Below are 17,318 nucleotides of genomic sequence, written 5' to 3' on the forward strand. Positions count from 1 at the left end.
TCCCTTTCCCAAGTCTTCCACCGTTCTCCTGAACGCAATGGAACTAGAGGTTGTTGCTACACACATGGCTTTGCATCCATATCATATCAGAAATGTATCTACTCTGTTCCTCGGGTGTTTAGAACAAATCCTCTCATATAAGATGAATAGTTCCTGTACCTCTTTCATCCCAAGTCAAACACTGACAGTATGTACATTTGCTTGTAAGGACAGAATACTCTATTGTGTATCTATTCTGGATACTGAGGCCTGTCAGTCTGTCTTGGTCTACTCATCTACCTCAGATACTCCAGACAGCCAACAGAATGAACCACTGTACTCTCTACCTTCACACTCCCTCCCTGGCGATGGGGTATGACTGCTTTAATTAAAGTTGTGTTTTTAAAGATCAGAGCAGAGAGAGGATAGTATCATGACGTAAGGTGTGTCTGTCTGTCTGTAGGCTACTGAGAATGTAAACCGGCATGTGTGTTTTATGAAGTTATGAAACTGGAGCCACGCAGACATGCAACCTGCCCAAGATTTACAGCATACCACCTCATCTGTGACACAGGGGGTGCTATGATTTGGCCATGTATAGCTACCACAAGAACTGGCTAACTTGTCTTAATTGATGATGTTACTGCTGACAGCAGCAGCAGAATGTATTCTGAAGTGTACAGAAACATATTGTCTGCTTGAGTACAACCAAATGCCTCCAAATTCATTGGATGGTGCTATATCATACAGTAAGACAATGACCCCAAACATACTGCCATTGCAACAAGGGAGTTTTTCAGGGCCACAAAATGGAAAGTTCTTGACTGGCTAAATCAATCGTCAGATTTAAATCCAATTGAACATTCATTTAATTTCTTGATAAGATTTTAGGTAAAAAAGACCTCAAAACAAACAACAGCTGAAGATGGCTGCAGGCCTGGCAGAGCATAACCAGAGAATATACTCAGCATCTTGTGTGGTCAATGGGTCGCAGACTTCATGCAGTTATTGCATGCAATGGATTGTCAACCAAATACTAAACATGAGTACTTTATTTGGACATTATATGATTTCATCCAATACTTTTGAAAACATGTTGTACTTTCTAAATTGTTTGATTTCAAATCCAAACTGTTGGGAGTATAGAGCTAAAAGAAGGCAAAATGCCTCCTCTTTCCAATACTTATGGAGGGCACTGTATCTGGCCAACGTTACGCCCTGCAAGTGTTGTTTGGAGTTTCCAACCTCAAATCACTTGAATGCTTTGAACTTGTAGGTCTGAGATCACAGGTGAATTTTGAGTTTTTGAGTTGGTCATGAATGCACCATTAGACCCGACAGAAATGTTTTTGCTCAAACTCAGTGGATTAGGTTACTAGGGACTGTGTGAACTGAGTATTTCCCACCCCACTTACACTGAGACACACTCAGTAGTTATTTTTTGGGTGTATAACGCAATGTGTACATGGTAGATAGGAGTAATATCAATTTATTAATTTGATTAAACATTGTGTTTCATTATTTTGTCATTTGCAGTCCATATATGTTGATTACTGAGTCAATATAAGTGAAACAACTTTCCAATATCTATTTGAACGTTTTATTAGACATATTCCTATCTTTTATTTTGAAGTTTTCACAAAACCGGAAGTCCCCTTTCATCTGCTGGCTTCTTCTCTCTCTTCTCCCTGGCCGTGACGAGGTTCGGCAGGTCGAGTGAATTTCGCATGAGCGCAAGTAAGGAAAACATAGCCCGTATTTGCAATGCAGGCAGCTGTTTCATTCGCCTCAAATGTCAATGGCTGCCCGGAATCAGGCTAATATGTGCTGAAGTTTAATCTGGATGAAAAAACCGAGAGGAACTGATATGCTGTGCTTTTTCGTCCTGCATCTGCGCGCGCATCGCGTGTATAATTTTCTGTTTGCAGGAGCCGGATAGCGCAGATACTCCTCGGACAGATCTCCCTTCTCTTCTCCCTGGTCGTGACGAAGTTGAGCATAATAGTTTATAAAGTGAATAAAGATTATAAACGTCGATGGACGGTGAATATTGCATGAGCGCAGGTAAGAGATGCAGACAGCTGTTTCCAATGTCAGTAATGGCTCCTCTAATATTGTAGCTTTAGTGAGCGAATTTCCCTGTCTTCTTAGTGATGTCCCCAGTCGCACTACTGTCCTGGAGCACGATTTGGACGTTGGTGATGCTGCCCCCATCAAGCAGCATGCGTACCGTGTCAACATGTCCAAAAGGTCGATCATGAAACAGGAGGTGGCTTATTTACTGGAGAATAATTTGGCTGTACCCAGCTCCAGTCAGTGGAGTTCTCCTTGTATTTTGATCCCTAAGCCTGATGGTACAGTTAGGTTATGTACTGATTATAGGAAAGTGAACGCTGTCACGGTGCCAGACTCTTTTCCTTTGCCCCAGTTAGACGACTGCATAGATACTATTGGTTCAGCTAGATTTGTCAGCAAGTTAGACTTGCTTAAAGGCTATTGGCAAGTTCCACTAACTCCTCATGCTTCGGAGATTTCTGGTTTTGTCACCCCTGACAGTTTCTTGCAATATACTGTTATGGCGTTTGGAATGCGCAATGCACCTGTTACGTTCCAGCGCCTGATAAATATTGTACTGGCCGGTGTTCTGAATTCGGTACAATTCTGATTGTACCGCTTACTTGGATGATTTAGTTGTCTACTCTGCCACCTGGTCTGAACATCTGAGTTCTTTGAGAGTTGTGTTTGAGTGTTTGGCCAAGAGGTAATTGACCTTGAACCTCACCATGCGTGAGTTTGGGAAAGCTATGGTCATATATCTTGGTAGGCAGATGAGGCGAGGTAAAGTCTGTACTCTTACTGCCAAGGTCTCAGCTATCACAGCTTGGTGCTGGTGCTGTCTTGCTGCAGGAAGATGCAGATGGTATTGATCACCCAGTCTTTTCTGCAAGTTTAAAGACTGTCAGTCTCGGTACTCCACCATTGAACAGGAGACTCTTGCTTTGTTGCTCGCCCTACAATTCTTTGAGGTTCATGTTGCTTCTAACGTTCTCCCTGTCGTTGTGTATACAGACCACAATCCTTTAGTTTGTTTTTTTAAATAGGATGCACAACCACTGGCTCATGTGGTGGGCCTTAATGGTACAGAGTTATAATTTAGTGGTCAAGCACAAGAAGGGTTCTGAGAATGTTCTGGCTGATGCGCTTTCTCGCGCAACGTTTTGTTTTTGTTTCATTGTACAACATTTGTTTTGTTGAGAGAAAAAAAAATGACCATGACATGTATATTTAGTTTGTACTATTCCTTTTGCATCGCAATCCCTACAGGTTTGCTCTTTATGGGTGGGAGTGTTACGCCACACCTGTAGTTAGCCCCAGGGTAGGCAGGTAAGACGCCCATGGGCTTACACCTCCATCACGCAGGTTTGGTTTTGTCTATATACATAGGCGCCACCTCTTGTATTTTGGGTTTAGGGTAGGCGGGCAAGACAGTTAGTCAGATAGCAGACTTTGTAATTAGAACAGGTAGGATTAGAATTATAGCTTGGGTGTTATTTTTATTTTCATTTATTTGGCGCCATCTGGCGTCCTCCCCTTAGTCCCCCCGTGTTGTTTGTTATTTTTATTGTAAATAAATCTTTCTTGTTTTTGGCATTTTATAAAGTTGTCCTAGTAGTTTGTGTTGCACTACCACAGCACCAGCGGTTCCCAGCACACAGTGCTTTCCTGCACTGAATCTGTGTGCATTGCTTTTGTTTACATGAAAGTGGCATCAATGAAATTACCGGTGTAAGGATATATCCAACTCGGGTTGCACAGATGACTCGGGTAGCGTTCGGGGTGCTCAGATGCTCTGCGCAGATGCTTGGAGCATCTATTGTGCAATAATCCGAATTATGAGTGCATGTCTATTTAATAGATTTTTTGGGGTGTAATTTAGCTGATATGCTTTTGTATCTAGCTAGTTTTGTGCTGTGTAATGTAGCATAATAGTTAATCAACAAGAACCCCATAACTACTGTATGTTGGCTCAATAAGTTCACCAAAACATATCCAGGTTCATACTTTTTATTACAAAATGAACAAAGGTGGGATGGTCGGATAGATGAAAAGGAATGGTTGGATAAAAAGGCGGCAAAATATCAGCTGATCTGAGGAGAAACGGTCTAAAAATGTTTGATTTTACATTAAACATACACATGACATTACAGACACCCCCCCCCCCCCCCCCCGTATAAGAATGTGTGTTATCTCCAACAGTGAAGGTCATAGTCACTGCGTCGTTCAGCTCCCATACCTGGACACACCACCACGGAGTGAGTGTCAGTACTATATGTAAGCTATATGTGTTTTTGCTCAGAGTATGTAAAACAGGCATTTTACCTTGGTACATTGTAACAATACTATGTTGTTGCATAGGCTACAGGTGAGATGACAATTAATATCTTGGAACATTTAAAGATGTGAGAACAGGATGAAGAGAATGAGCAAATAAAATAAACAAGTTGAACAGGTACATTATCGTTGGCAGTTCAGTTTGTGAAAATGAAGAAAAAAAGTTACCAAAAATGTTGTTATTTTATGATGTTAGCTTTCCTGAAGGGAAACATCAGGCACCCATGCATTAAGTACGGAGGCTCCACGCTCTACAGGGCTGATGGTGTTCACCTCACTAACAAGGGCAACCGTCTGCCCCTCAAGAGCCTCCGGGAAGGTCTCACTGCCACTGGCACTGTGTAGACGAGCACATACACAAAGGCTCTTATAAGAGCCACTCAGTCGATAAAATATATGGACACCCTACGAGCCAAAAGCATCTGTCACGGTGTGAAAATGTACTCGGGTGATTTCATTTTAACGATTGAGTTGAACATCACTTATGGCTGCCTAATGTTGAATTGGATAAATACTGTAGTGACTCTCTACATAAAGCTAGCTCGATACAAACGCATACCTAATTTACGATCCATAAATACATTAGCTTAGCTAAATTGCACACACAAAAAAAATGGACCTGAAATAATTAAATACATGTGCACTCACAATTTATTGTGCAATATCAAAACCCGGAAATGATGTGGAAATAGATGCGCCAAGCATCTGATCACACTACCCGAGCATCTGAGTACCCCGAACGCTACCCGAGCCATCTGTGCACCCTGAGTGGAATTTATCCTGACACGTGAAGCTGGTCCCAGATCAAATGATCAAAATTGATTTATGACGCTCAAGTGAAGTGTGATTATATACAAATATTTTATGTATAGCTGATATTTTATTGTATTCCCATAATAATTCATCATATCCTACCTGTTTTTAACACCCCTGTTCACAGGCAAGTAGCATAGCTAGCAGAGTAACAAGTTGTTGAGTCCGATTAGTTTTTTTTTGGTACGGATTGTAAAATTTACCCTTGACTGTTTGTGCTTCATTTGTTTACACTACACAGATCCACCTCACAGTCCAGCTACTATTTCTGAACCCAAGTCCACAGAGTTGTTGCTGTGAAGAAAAGCAGAAAAGCACACCGTGGGGTCCAGAGATGGTGGCGGTGAAGCTGGAGGACTGCAGTCAGACACTGGAACTCAATGTGGCAGTGAAAGAGGAGGAAGGAGGAGAGGAAGTGGAGGAGAAAGACGGTGAGTTCATGTTATGTATTTGGCTAAGGCCAGGCCAAATTCTTTAGTAAGTCAATGGGCACTGGCAGATATTTAGCGGTGTATGCAATCAAACAGTTATTTAAAAATGTTCCCATGATTTTCCCCATAGCAGTTGTTCATTCACTCAAAGAAACATTCAAATGTATGTATATCAACTTTTATGAATGATCATAGAATTACAACTTTTGAGCAACGGGGTGGTAGTCAAAGGTAGGCCTATAATAAATATGCTTTAAGTTTATCAGTGAGTTAATCATGTTAATCAGTAAGTTAATCATCAAACATTGATTAGGTACCCATTTGCATTTGTTGTAATATCAACACACTCTGACAACCTCAAGTTCCCACAGTGTCTGCAGACCCCGGAGATGTTGTGTTACTTCTGGCACTGCTGAGTCTATGGAAGCAGTACTTGTTCTCATATTGTTTCTAATCCTGTATATGTTCCTATTCTTACAGGAGAGAGCTCCAACCCAGGCTCAGACAGCGAGCCCAGCTCCACCGCATCAGGAAACCATAAACAACACAGAGAGAGGTGCTCAAGATGGAAGAATCATCACTGCATGGACTGCTTCAGTAGTTTCTATGAGCAAAAGGATTTGAGAAATCACACCTGCAGGTCCCGTCCGTGTTTAGATTGCAGTGAGTTTCATTTGTTCAACTCACTTTAAATCACAACCACAGATTCACGGAGGAGAGAAGACTCACCCTTGCCTTCAGTGTGGAAAGAGTTTTGGTCAAATGAGCAACCTAAAGAGGCATCAGAGAATACACACAGGAGAGAAGCCATACCAATGCTCGCACTGTGAGAAGAGTTTCAGGGATGTGGGGAACCTAAAGACACATCAGAGAATACACACAGGAGAGAGGCCATATCACTGCTCCCATTGTGGGAAGAGTTTCACTATGGCAGGAGACCTAAAGACACACCAGAGAATACACACTGGAGAGAGACCATACCACTGCTCCCACTGTGGGAAAAGTTTCAATCAGGCAGGAGCCTTACAGAAACATCAGAGAATACACACTGGAGAGAGACCATACCACTGCTCCCAGTGTGGGAAGAGTTTCATTCAGGCAGGAGCCTTACAGAATCACCAGAGAGGCCGCACCAATGCTCCCAGTGTGGGCAGAGTTTCAACAGAGCAGGAGCCTTACAGATACATCAGAGAATACACACAGGAGAGAGGCCATACCACTGCTCCCAGTGTGGGAAGAGTTTCATTCAGGCAGGAGCCTTGCAGAATCACCAGAGAATACACACAGGAGAGAGGCTGCACCACTGCTCCCAGTGTGGGAAGAGTTTCAGTCATGCAGGAGACCTAACGACACACCAGAGAATACACACAGGAGAGAAGCCATACCACTGTTCCCAGTGTGGGAAGAGATTCAGCCAGGCAGGAGCACTAAAGAAACATCAGAGAACACATACACAGGAGAGAGTCCATACTGGTGCTCCCAATGTGGGAAGTGTTTCAGTCACTCTTTCACCCTGAAGACACATCAGAGCATACACAAATGAGTTCAAACGACTGTTCCCAGTTTGGGAGGAGTTTCAAGGAGGCAGGAGCCCTAGAGGACGAGGAGGACTGGTTGGCTACGCCACGCCACGTCACGTATATTTGCTTGTAACGACAGAAGACTCTGTTGTGTTTGTATCTATTCTGGATACTGAGGCCTGTCAGTCTGTCTTCCCTCTACCTTCAGGCTCCCTCCCTGGTGGTGGGCTGGAGAGAATGAGTGCGGTAAATAAGGTTGTGTTTGTACAGAGCAGAGTGGAGCAGGGAGAGGGTGGTATCATTGTAATCCGGCCTGTGTGTTTTATGAAGGTGTGAAACTAGAGCCACGCAGACATGCAACCTACACTTAGCAGCAGAGGCAGCAGCTCCCAATTGGATGGACCTTTGCAGAGTTCAGGGTTTGGGTCTATTTGGTTTTAATTTCAGGGGGTGATTTTAATTCCTAATTAAATATTTGAAAAAAAAATGTTTGTTGTTTTGTTGTCCTTAAAGGGTCATATATAGCCCTCAGGGAGTGTTCATTCATCTGGCACATACATTATCTACAGTGACTCGTTTACTTGTAAGGTGTCATATTGTGGCTGTTTAACACTGACAAGCGAATCACATTAACACAATGCCATTTCTGAGCCAGGTCAAGCAATGCCAGGAAGATGCAACTGAGAGTTTATGGTAAATGCTAAATGGGATGCTTGGGACGGCCCGACTGAAGTTGAAATTTAAACGTTTAAGGGTTAGGGTTATGTAACTGTTAGGGTTTAGGATTCCATTTAGAGTCTACTAAAAGTTCGGCAGCAAGCTCACTGATGATTGGTTCATCATAATGAACTACCATTTTAGCTGCAATGTGTTAATCTGTGCAGCAGGGGGCAGAGAAGATGATCTTTTCATGAACAGCACTACCAATAGGGGGCCTTTCCTCACTTCACATTCAGCCATATAAATCTATATATAAATAGCTATTGGGTTAAATATTGAAAGTAAAAACTAAATAAAGTCAAGCTAAGGCACAGATGTATCCCTTTGTCACTCTCTTCATACTCCTCAGTATCAACATGCTTCTGCTGGCCCTCCTGTCCTTTTCCCATGTCCTCCTCTGTGTGTGACTGTTCCTAACTCACCACCAGAACTGGGTCAAATAGTATTTGAGCATTTGCTTGAGCCTGCCTGGAGGGCTAGGTGGGCGGGGTTTGCACTTTTGAGACTCTACCATTGGTTGAATTGCAACAGGCAAACACAATCAAGCGCAGCTATGTATTTGAAATTATTTCCAATAAGATCTGAACCCAGGTCTGCTCAGCACTGACAGTGTGGTATGTGATGTGACAAGCGTTAGATGGTTAACAAGTTGCAAGTGTTACTTACAATGTTGCAAGCACTGTCTATAGTAGACTACAATATAAAACATTTATTGTACTAAACTGTACAATTAACTGGGTTCTGAACATCAACCATCTGATTTGACCTGATTTTCTATCATTCAGCATTCCCTGAGCTAGTTAAATATTTACAATGTCACCGCAGCGGAGATACCAACACAGCCCTGTGGATGGGATTAGAGCCAGCAGAAATCCCTGACATCTCCATGTTCTCAAAATCAGTGGATTTGGTTACGAGGAACTGTGCTGAGTCGACATATTAAGACACCCAACAGTTTTTCTGTATATCCCAATGTGTGCAGATAAAAATGTCTTGTTATTTTTTCTTTCTTTTGCAATTAATATATTATGATTACTGTATCAATATCAATGAAACAACTGTCAATATATAACAATATATCGATATCAACGTTTTGATAGACATGTTTTTTTCGATCTTTTAATTTGAAGTTTTTTTAAAACCGGAAGTTCCCATAAATCTGCTTGAACTTTCTCTGATCGTGATGAAGTTGACCAGGTTGATCATAACAATTTTATAAACGTCGATGGTCGGTGAATATTGCATGAGCGCAGGTAAGGAAAACATGGTCCGTATGTCTAATGCAGGCAGATGTTTCATTCCTCAAATGTCAATGGCTCGGCCAGTATGTCCTGCAGTTTTATCTGGATGAAATGAACCGCGTGGCCAGTATGTCCTGCAGTTTTATCTGGATGAAATGAACCGCGTGGCCAGTATGTCCGGCCAGTATGTTCGGCCAGTATGTCCTGCAGTTTTATCTGGATGAAATGAACCGCGTGGCCAGTATGTCCGGCCAGTATGTCCTGCAGTTTTATCTGGATGAAATGAACCGCGTGGCCAGTATGTTCGGCCAGTATGTTCGGCCAGTATGTCCTGCAGTTTTATCTGGATGAAATGAACCGCGTGGAACAGTCCGTATTATGATCGACGATTTCTGAGACATCAGACAACATCTTAACTGTAAAACATGATATATTTGGGTATTTAACAATAACGTAATGATTTTGATTTCACGTTACGCTTCCTGTTTTCTTCCCGATATCCAGGTCAGTTGCCCATTGTCAATACAACTGTTCGGTCATTCCGACAATATAGATCGAAATATATAAATATATATACAATAAAATGAACAGACTTCAAATATGTGTTGCCCATAACATGTTTGATTAGCTTTCATTTACGTTAAATAGTACCCGAAAACCACCTTTACAACCTAGCGGTGGAGGAGGTTGGAGTAAAGCAGTCTCGTTGAAATGAATGGAAAACATTGATACTATTTATCAAGCTGTTATCGTCTCCTATCCGATGTATCTTCTTCAAGAGCATTTGTTCCCATATGGCCATGTAAAGTTAGTCATGAGCTCTTATTAGTCAATATAAGCAACTATGTACTATTATTTAGTTAAGGAACAAATGATGTTTATTACTTTTACCCATACTGTAATAGCTGAAACCTGCTCAAACTAAGCTTTTAATGACAGATAATCTCATAAAATTGTGACCATTTTTTATCAACAGTCATGCTTTACCGCTATATATATATTTATAAATAAAAAACTAACCTACTGCACATATATAGGCTATAGCGGTAAAGCATGATTGTTGGGAGAGGGATGCAGTTGTGATGTTGCCAGCAGGAAACGCTTTTGCGTCCAGATTGCAATATGAACTTCAAGTACGATGGCAGAGGTACGTGTCTACACGATCCTGCATGAACATTGGAATATTTTGCATACAGCTTGAAAGTATGCCCATCTTGGACCCTTAAAACTTCTCCAAAACAACCTGTTGACCACTTCTGATGATTTGGTTAAACTAACCCCCATGGTAGTCACTAAATCCTTGTAAACTTCCCTAGCAGCATCTGAGTATCTACCACGTTCAAAAGTTATCTCTGTCAAACTCGTCTCTCTCCTCCCAGAGACTCCTTCACACACACACACACACACACGCACGCACATGCCTGTGCACAAACATATAGCTACTCTTATGTGCCTTTATTCATGCCTTGTTCATGGCTCATAAAATAACCTTTGTCGTAGTTTATCGACGAAATGTCTGACACTCCAAGCTTGCTATTGAACAGAAGTAGCAAGCTAGATAGTGTTTTGTCAAAAATTATTGCAGTTTGCCATCAGACAGTAGTACAAAAATACTCCGCTCCGCCTAACACGGTTGCAGCCTGGCTAGCTCTCCCTCTCGTTCACACTCCCACGTCTGATACATTATTTCTAAAATAAAAAAAGCCCCAAACGGGATATGTTAGCGGTTTTCAGTTTGTTGTCGATGAGACTTTGGCGAAGACAATCATATAATATTGGGTTCATTCGTTTTTGATTCCGGAGCTGTGTGAATCGTTAATCGTTAATCGTTTATCGTTAATCCTAACGATAAAACAAGGGTTGGCACTTATTTGAGTGATGGTTTGAAAAACCAATAGAAAGTGTGGTTGGGGACAATTGATTTAAATAAGTATTTAGTATTTGTAAATGCTTAAACAAATTTAACGTGGGCGCTTTTTTTTTTATTCATTTTTTTATTTACATACATTTGCACCGATCGGAAGAAGGCTACGACTACTAAGGCTACTATCTCAGAGAACACGCCTGTGTTCTCTGAGCTCCAATAAACTCCAGCTAGCTCCATTATGACTTTCAGTTTCGCTTATCGCTGTTTTCGTGGCTTCAAAATAAAAGTGCTTCAAAATAATTTAAAGATTTCAATACATCTCTGGTGCCACTCTACTCCTCAACACTTCCAGAATGTGAGTTGCGAGGTGAGTTTTGAATTGAAAATGTTGCTGGCTGTTTACTGCGACCATACATCTCAAACATCTTTGTGCTCCCAAGTAGAGTGGTACCAGAGATGTAGAACAGATGTAGAACAGTTGTCTCCTTCTAACCAACTTCTTGCTGATGGTCTTGTAGCCCATTCCAGCCTTGTGCAGGTCTACAACTCTTACCCTGATGTCCTTTGAATGTTCTTTAGTCTTGCCCATGGTGGTGGAGAGGTTGGAATGGAAGAGATTGATTCTATTGACAGGTGTCTTTTATACCCATAACAAGCAGAGATTAGGAGTACTTTTCCTAAAGTGACAGGACTAATCTGTGTGCCTCATGGGCATATAACCGGTCTGTATGAGCCAGAATTCTTGCTGGTTTGTAGGGGATCAAATACTTATTTCCTTCGATCGAATGCAAATGAATTTATAACTTTATATAATGTGTTTTTTCTGGACTTCTTTGTTGATATTCTGTGTCTATTTGTTAAAATAAAAGTACCATAAAAATTATAGACCACTCATTTCTTTGTAATCGGGCAAACTAACAAAATCAGCAGGGGATCAAATAATTATTTCCCCCACTGTATATACGTTCTCTGGTGTGCTGACAACAAAACAGTGCTTTTCCGCCCCGAATTTGCACATGCTTTGCGCTTGTTTACATGAAATACATCTCCTTAGAGTGGTATTTTAAAAGAGTGGTGCCAATGGAATTACTGGAGGCTTCAAATAGTTCCACAAAATCCATCCAGATTTACTCAATACATGGCCACTCTCAAGTAAAACAATAAAACTACCCCCATTTGGAAAATCTCACTCTTGAATTGGTTTAACCATGCAAGTTAAATTTACAGTATCTATACAGTTTGAAAATGATTAGGTAAGCTAGTAATATTTCTCAGACTGGCTCCGCGGGCAAACAAACAGTTGACTGGCAACTTGCTCCATAGGTTTGCGTGAAGGAACTATTTGAGTCTCCATAAGTGTTAGTCAAAATAAACAAATATTTGATGTATAGTCTATATTTTATTTTATTGTATTCCCATAACAATTCATTATGTCCTATATGTTTTAATACCCTTGTCCACAGGCTAGCATAGCTAGCAGAATAGCGAGTTAAGAGTCTGATTAGGTTTTTTGGTACAGTTTGTGAAATTTACCCGTGACTGTTTGTGCTTCATTTGTTTACACTACAGATCCACCTCACAGCCCAGCTACTATTTCTGAACCCGTCCACAGAGTTGTTGCTGTGGTTCTTCAGTCCAGAAAACCACACCCTGGGGTCCAGAGATGGTGGCAGTGAAGCTGGAATACTGCAGTCAAACACTGGAACTCAATGTGGTAGTGAAAGAGGAGGAAAGAGGAAAGGAAGTGAAGGAGAAAGATGTGATGGTGAAAGAGAAGGAGGAGGAGGAAGAGAGGAGGAAGAGAAGGAAGATGTGATGGTGAAAGAAGAGGGAAGAGGATATGAAGTGGTGGAGGAAGATATGAAAGAGGAGGAAGGAGAAGACGCAGAAGAAAAGAAGGATGTGATGAGGAAGCGGAGGATAAAGATGTGATAATGAAAGAAGAGCAAGGAGAAGATGAAGTGGAGGAGAAAGAAGGTGAGGTTATGTACAGTACCTTCGGAAAGTATTCAGACCCCTTCACTTTTTCCACATTTTGTTGTGTTATAGACTAAATTTAAAATGGATTAAATTAAAATAATTTGCCATCAATCCACACACAATACCCCAGAATGACAAAGCGAAAACAGATTTTTAGAAATGTATTAAAATCGCAGAAATACCTCATGTACATAAGTATTCAGACCCTTTGCAAAACCTAGACATCCACCACAGGAGATTTATAAAAATCTTCAAAGTTGAATGGTGGGGAGGAAAAAGCATGGGACATCCTCTCAGTCACTCTACAAAATTGGTCTATAACCAAGTGGCCAAAAATAATCCCTGAATGGAAATCTTAATATATAATATATCTTAATAATCTAATATATTTTAACAATCTCATATCCATAATTGTGTTTGCAACGATGAATTCAAGTGATAGCAAAGAAAGTGGCTGGAACTGTGTTTATTTCGTTTTACTACAAAGCAATAAGTTTGGTGCAAATCTAGCACATGCAATGTAGTTTCCGCACCGTCTCTCGTGTGAAGAATAGTGGTAGCTGCATCAAGTTATGGGTATGTTTGTTACCGGTAGGGATTGGGGAGTTTGTCAGGATCAAGAGAAAATTATGAAATTTGCTGGGTTGGTAGTGACAGCTTAATCCACACAGTGTGTAATTGATTCCTATGCAAATCAGTGAGTCCCTATAAAAACATTAAGATCAAGATCAAGATATTAATTCCAAAATTACATATTATCCTTGCATTAAGATGGACTCAATTCAACTTATTGAGTGATTTGTTGATGACATTTTTGCATTTTAGCTGATTTTAAGAGTGTCAGAGCAAAGGGTCTGAATACTTATGTACATGAGGTACTGTATTTTAATAAATTTACTGAAATTTCAAAAACTGTGTTTTCGTTTTGTCATTCTGGGGTATTGTGTGTGGATTGATGGCAAATTCTTTTAATTTAATCAATTTTAAATTGAGTCTATAACACAACAAAATGTGGAAAAAGTGAAGGGGTCTGAATACTTTCTGAAGGCACTGTATTTGTATATTTATTTTTGTTTTTCCTATGATTTCTCCACAGGAGTTGTTCATTCATTCAAACAAAATTGATCATGAAAATACAACTGTTGAGCAACGGAGTCTTAGGTAGGCCTATAATACATATGCCTTAACACAATCATTAATCATGGAACATTGATTAGGCGGTAGCGGGGGTTGGAGGGGCGTGCACACATGCTGACATAGCCCCCCTACTGGTTTGGGTGAATGTCAATTTAGATGAGACTTGAATTCATATTACACTATGTATTTACAGCATATATTTACTGCCGTTAAAGACACATGGTGTGATGCTGAATAGACTCAACATGTAGAGCCATGGCTAAAGCCTTGGAAGATCTCCTCTCCTCCTCTCTCCTCTACTCCTCCTCTTTCCTCCCCTTCTGCCCTCTTCCTCCACTTTCCTCTCTCCCTTGCTGCACTCGCCTTTGCCGTACCTTTCTAGTAAAGTAAACACACTTGATAAAGAAATCAGTAGGATCGTTTTCTCAAGTATTTTATTAGGGACATTACAATGCCTTAGCAACTCGCCAACTTACCACTACATATTTTAGATGGCATCATTTCTTTGTACGCCTTCAAAATTACAGGGGCATTTTCAAGAGCCCAGAGCCTTCTCCCTACCTGACTATTCTTCGCTTCTTCATCATCAGGGGCAATCTTTCTCTTCTGTAAAAAATACTTTTACAAACTCATCTGAAAGTTAAATGAAGCAGATTTTATTTGACTAATGTTAGCTAGACCCAGCTTGTATCATCATTTAAACTGATTGCTAAATATTACCTTGAGGAACTGTGTGATCTAGCATAGTCACATTGAAAATAACTGTCATCTAGCTATTCAACAACATAGTCGCCAATAAATGGTAAAGGGGAAGTTTTGTGGAAAAAAGTGTGTAGCTTAGTGCTAGCTAGCTATCTCTCTACATTATTGTCGCTGTTCAAACCTGGTCTTGTCCCACTATCACTCAACTGTGTCTGCATTTGCGCTCTCACCTATAGTCTACTAGCAACGTGAGTGGTTGACACTCCGTCAGAGTGCAGAGAGACTATATGTTGTTGCGTACCTCCATTTTTAAGTTTTTATTCTAGAAGTCCCACAGCAGCGGGGGTAAATATCTTGCAGTGAGGGGCCAGTGGAAACACTGGATGAGGTACTCATTTGCATTTGTTGTAATATCAACACACTCTGACAACCTCAAGTTCCCACAGTTTCTGCAGACCCCAGATGTGTTACTTCTGACACTGGTGAGCCTGTGGAAGCACTACTTGTTCTCATCTTTTCTAATCCTGTATATGTTCCTATTCTTACAGGAGAGAGCTCCAACCAAGGCTTAGACAGCGAGCCCAGCTCCACCGCATCAGGAAACCATAAACAACACAGGCAGAGGAGCTTAAGACAGAAGAATCACCAGTGCATGGACTACTTCAGTAGTTTCTATGAGCAAGAGGATTTGACTCACAGAGGAGAGGAGACTCACCCTTGCCTTCAGTGTGGAAAGAGTTTTGGTCATATGAGTAACCTAAAGAGGCATCAGAGAATACACACAGGAGAGAAGCCATACCAATGCTCGCACTGTGAGAAGAGTTTCAGGGATGTGGGGCACCTAAAGACACATCAGAGAATACACACAGGAGAGAGGCCATATCACTGCTCCCATTGTGGGAAGAGTTTCAATCGAGCAGGATCCTTACAAAAACATCAGAGAATACACACAGGAGAGAGGCCACACCACTGCTCCCAGTGCGGGAAGAGTTTCAGTCATCCAGGAGACCTAAAAGTGCATCAGAGAATACACACAGGAGAGAGGCCATATCACTGCTCCCATTGTGGGAAGAGTTTCACTATGGCAGGAGGCCTAAAGACACACCAGAGAATACACACTGGAGAGAGACCATACCACTGCTCCCACTGTGGGAAAAGTTTCAGTCGGGCAGGAGACCTAAAGACACACCAGAGAATACACACTGGAGAGAGACCATACCACTGCTCCCACTGTGGGAAAAGTTTCAATGAGGCAGGAGCCTTGCAAACACACCAGAGAATACACACAGGAGAGAAGCCATACCACTGCTCCCAGTGTGGGAAGAGTTTCAACAAGGCAGGAGCCTTGCAAACACACCAGAGAATACACACAGGAGAGAAGCCATACCACTGCTCCCAGTGTGGGAAGACTTTCAATCACTCTAGCAACCTAAAGACACACCAGAGAATACACACAGGAGAGAAGCCATACCACTGCTCCCAGTGTGGGAAGAGTTTCAACAAGGCAGGAGCCTTGCAAACACACCAGAGAATACACACAGGAGAGAAGCTATCACTGCTCCCAGTGTGGGAAGACTTTCAATCGCTCTAGCAACCTAAAGACACACCAGAGAATACACATACAAGTGCATACAACTGCTTCACCCTAATCCTTCACCTAACCTCCACCCCACTGAAGTTGACAATGGTTTATTAGCATCTAATAGTTTGGTAGCAAGTCCACTGATGATTGGTTTGTGATAACCAACTTACATTTTAGCTGCAATGTGTTCATCTGTACAGCAGGGGGCAGAGAAGATTCTCTGTTCACTTACAGTACTACCAATAGGGGGCATTTCCTCACTTCACTTTACTTTCAGCTGTAGAAATATATATAAATAGCTCTTTGCACAGGTTTACATTTTGGGCAAATATTGCAAAACAAAAACAAGATAAAATCAAGCTCAGGCACAGATCTCTGTCACTCTCTTCATACTCCTCAGTAGCAGACATGCTTCTGCTGGCCTTCTAGTCCCTTTCCCAAGTCTTCCACCGTTCTCCTGAACGCAATGGAACTAGAGGTTGTTGCTACACACATGGCTTTGCATCCATATCATATCAGAAATGTATCTACTCTGTTCCTTGGGTGTTTAGAACAAATCCTCTCATATAAGATGAATAGTTCCTGTACCTCTTTCATCCCAAGTCAAACACTGACAGTATGTACATTTGCTTGTAAGGACAGAATACTCTATTGTGTATCTATTCTGGATACTGAGGCCTGTCAGTCTGTCTTGGTCTACTCATCTACCTCAGATACTCCAGACAGCCAACAGAATGAACCACTGTACTCTCTACCTTCAGACTCCCTCCCTGGCGATGGGGTATGACTGCTTTAATTAAAGTTGTGTTTTTAAAGATCAGAGCAGAGAGAGGATAGTATCATGACGTAAGGTGTGTCTGTCTGTCTGTAGGCTACTGAGAATGTAAACCGGCATGTGTGTTTTATGAAGTTATGAAACTGGAGCCACGCAGACATGCAACCTGCCCAAGATTT

At 41.4% G+C, this 17,318-nt stretch overlaps 1 long non-coding RNA gene across 1 annotated transcript; it reads left to right on the forward strand.

Moving 5' to 3' along the window:
* The first annotated feature begins 1,551 nt into the window (after window positions 1–1,551).
* On the forward strand, window positions 1,552–6,574 carry LOC310824290. The gene is made up of 3 exons (XR_014555015.1): window positions 1,552–2,043; window positions 5,426–5,615; window positions 6,096–6,574. It is a non-coding gene; the product is annotated as an uncharacterized lncRNA (long non-coding RNA).
* The last annotated feature ends 10,744 nt before the right edge of the window (window positions 6,575–17,318 follow it).

This window comes from Argentina silus, assembly GCF_951799395.1.
Source record: "Argentina silus genome assembly, chromosome: Y".
NCBI classification, from domain to species: Eukaryota; Metazoa; Chordata; class Actinopteri; order Argentiniformes; family Argentinidae; genus Argentina; species Argentina silus.